This window comes from Cucurbita pepo, chromosome LG17 (assembly GCF_002806865.2).
Source record: "Cucurbita pepo subsp. pepo cultivar mu-cu-16 chromosome LG17, ASM280686v2, whole genome shotgun sequence".
NCBI lineage: Eukaryota > Viridiplantae > Streptophyta > Magnoliopsida > Cucurbitales > Cucurbitaceae > Cucurbita > Cucurbita pepo.
The window spans coordinates 7058120-7061810 of record NC_036654.1 but is presented as its reverse complement, the minus strand read 5'-3'; the positions used below and the strand labels follow the sequence as shown (position 1 = coordinate 7061810).

Sequence of the window (3691 nt, the reverse complement as noted above, 5' to 3'; positions counted from 1 at the left end):
TTTTCATTCTTCTTTTTATCTTGTTTTTAATTTGTTTTAATTTTAATTTTTTTTTATCTTCTTTTCATTCTTTCTTTTATTCTTATTTTGAAATTCTTTTAATATCTTCTTTTCATATTTTTTTTCATTTTCTTTTCATTCTCTGTCGCCATTCTTCTTTTTCGAGGGCAGGTAAACAGGTCCAGCTTTCCGAGAACGAGATCAAGCTTCATTGTGTTTCTTCCAGAGAGATTTTGTCCAACAACTCAATTTGCTTGAGCTTGAAGCAGCTATCAAGATTTGTGGTGACATTCATGGTCAGTTTACTCATTTGTTAAGACTTTTTGAATATTGGTTTCTACCTCATGAAAATTATTTCTCTTTTTCAATCTTATCCCCTATTCTTTTTTTCATCTTTTTTTCATTTTCATTTTCCTTCTTTTCATTTCAATTTCATTTTTTTTTCATTCTTCTTTTTATTTTCTTTTCATTCTTCTTTTCATCCTTTTTTAATTTGTTTTCATTTTCTTTTTATTTTCATTTTATTTTCATTTTATTCTTATATCTAAATTGTTTTAATATCTACTTTTTAATCTTTTTTTTATTCTTGTTTTCATATTTTTTTATTTTCTTTTCATTCTCTGTCCCCCATTCTTCTTTTCATTTCATGTCTGCGAGGGCAGGTAAACAGGTCCAGCTTTACGAGAACGAGATCAAGCTTTTTTTGCTTCTTCCAGAGAGATTTTGTCCAGCAACCCAATTTGCTTGATCTTGAAGCACCTATCAAGATTTGTGGTGACATTCATGGACAGTTCACTGATTTATTAAGACTTTTTTAATATATGGTTTCCACTTAATGAAAATTATTTTCTCTTTTTCATTTTTTATCGGCCTATTCTTTTTTTCAATCTTTTTTTCATTTTAATTTATCTTTTTTTTCATTCTTCTTTTAATTTTTTTTTCATTCTTCTTTTTATCTTGTTTTTAATTTTTTTTCATTTTCTTTTTATTTTCATTTTTTTTAATCTTTTTTTCATTATTCCTTTTATTCTTATTCTGAAATTCTTTTTATATCTACCTTTTCATATTTTTTTTATTTTATTTTCATTCTCTATCCTCATTTTTCTCTTTCGAGGGCAGGTAAACAGGTCCAGCTTTCCGAGAACGAGATCAAGCTTTTTTGTGTTTCTTCCAGAGAGATTTCGTCCAACAACCCAATTTGCTTGAGCTTGAAGCACCTATCAAGATTTGTGGTGACATTAATGGGCAGTTCACTCATTTGTTAAGACTTTTTGAATATGGGTTTCTATCTAATGAAAATTATTTCTCTTTTTCATTTTTATCAGCTTATTCTTTGTTTCATTTTCTTTTTTTTCATTTAAATTTCATCTTTTTTTCATTCTTGTTTTTATTTTCTTTTCATTCTTCTTTTCATCTCGTTTTTAATTTGTTTTCATTTTCTTTTTATTTTTATTTTATTATTATCTTTTTTTCATTCTTCTGTTTATTCTTATTTTGAAATTCTTTTAATATCTTCTTTTCAATTTTTTTTTTCATTCTTCTTTCTCATACTTTCTTATTTTCTTTTCATTCTCTGTCCCCCATTCTTTTTTTCATTTCATGTCCGCAAGGGCAGGTAAACAGGTGCACAGCTTTCCGAGAACGAGATCAAGCTTCTTTGTGCTTCTTCTAGAGAGATTTTGTCCAGCAACACAATTTGCTTGAGCTTGAAGCACCTATCAAGATTTGTGGTGACATTCATGGGCAGTTTACTGATTTGTTAATACTTTTTTAATATATGGGTTTCCACTTAATTAAAATTATTTCCTCTCTTTCATTCTTTATAGGCCTATTCTTTTTTTCATCTTCTTTTCATTTTCCTTGTTTTCATTTTAATTTCATCTTTTTTCCATTCTTCTTTTAATTTACTTTTCATTCTTCTTTTTATCTTGTTTTTAATTTGTTTTAATTTTCATTTTTTTTTATTTCTTTTCCTTCTTTCTTTTATTCTTATTTTGAAATTCTTTTAATATCTTATTTTCATATTTTTTTTTTATTTTGTTTTTATTTTGTTTTCATTCTCTGTCGCCATTCTTCTTTTTCGAGGGCAGGTAAACAGGTCCAACTTTCCGAGAACGAGATCAAGTTTCATTGTGTTTCTTCCAGAGAGATTTTGTCCAACAACTCAATTTGCTTGAGCTTGAAGCACCTATCAAGATTTGTGGTGACATGAATGGGTAGTTGAATTATTTGTAAAGACTTTTTGAATATGAGTTTCCACCTAATGAAAATTATTTCTCTTTTTTATTTTTATCAGCCTATTCTTTTTTTCATTTTCATTTTCCTTCTTTTCATTTAAATTTCATCCTTTTTTCATTCTTGTTTTTATTTTCTTTTCATTCTTCTTTTCATCTTGTTCTTAATTTATTTTCATTTTATTTTTCTCTTCTTTTCATTCTTCTTTTTATTCTTATTTTGAAAGGTTCTTAATTTATTTTCATTTTATTTTTCTCTTCTTTTCATTCTTCTTTTTATTCTTATTTTGAAATTCTTTTAATATCTTCTTTTCATATTTTTTTATTTTCTTTCCATTCTCTGTTCCTCATTCTTCTTTTCCTTTCATGTCCGCGAGGGCAGGTAAACAGGTCCAGCTTTCCGAGAACGAGATCAAGCTTCATTGTGTTTCTTCCAGAGATATTTTGTCCAACAACTCAATTTGCTTGAGCTTGAAGCACCTATCAAGATTTGTGGTGACATTCATGGGCAGTTTACTCATTTGTTAAGACTTTTTGAATATGGGTTTCTACCTAATGAAATTTTTTTCTCTTTTTCAATCTTATCCCCTATTCTTTTTTTCATCTTTTTTTCATTTTCATTTTCCTTATTTTCATTTCAATTTCATTTTTTTTTCATTCTTCTTTCTATTTTCTTTTCATTCTTCCTTTCATCTTTTTTTTTAATTTGTTTTCATTTTCTTTTTATTTTCATTTTATTTTCTTTTTATTCTTATTTCTAAATTGTTTTAATATCTACTTTTTAATCTTTTTTTTTAATATCTTTTCATATTTTTTTATTTTCTTTTCATTCTCTGTCCCCCATTCTTCTTTTCATTTCATGTCTGCGAGGGCAGGTAAACAGGTCCAGCTTTCTGAGAACGAGATCAAGCTTTTTGCTTCTTCCAGAGAGATTTTGTCCAGCAACCCAATTTGCTTGAGCTTGAAGCACCTATCAAGATTTGTGGTGACATTCATGGACAGTTCACTGATTTGTTAAGACTTTTTTAATATATGGTTTTCACCTAATGAAAATTATTTTCTCTTTTTCATTTTTTATCGGCCTATTCTTTTTTTCAATCTTTTTTTCATTTTAATTTCATCTTTTTTTTTCATTCTTCTTTTAATTTTTTTTTCATTCTTCTTTTTATCTTGTTTTTAATTTTTTTAATTTTCTTTTTATTTTTATTTTTTTTATCTTTTTTTCATTATTCCTTTTATTCTTATTCTGAAATTCTTTTTATATCTACCTTTTCATATTTTTTTTATTTTCTTTTCATTCTCTATCCTCATTTTTCTCTTTCGAGGGCAGGTAAACAGGTCCAGCTTTCCGAGAACGAGATCAATTTCTTTTGTGCTTCTTCTAGAGAGATTTTGTCCAGCAACCTAATTTGCCGAGAACGAGATCAAGCTTTTTTGTGCTTCTTCTAGAGAGATTT

General features: G+C 27.1%; 1 long non-coding RNA gene across 2 annotated transcripts; it reads left to right on the top strand.

Moving 5' to 3' along the window:
- Nucleotides 1–1529: 1529 nt before the first annotated feature.
- LOC111778348 lies at nucleotides 1530–2813 on the top strand. 2 transcript variants are annotated; one of them, XR_002812534.1, is made up of 3 exons: nucleotides 1530–1730; nucleotides 2091–2216; nucleotides 2617–2813. It is a non-coding gene; the product is annotated as an uncharacterized LOC111778348 (long non-coding RNA). The 2 variants fall into 2 exon arrangements; XR_002812533.1 differs by lacking the exon at nucleotides 1530–1730 and having other exon boundaries at nucleotides 2012–2216.
- Nucleotides 2814–3691: the final 878 nt, after the last annotated feature.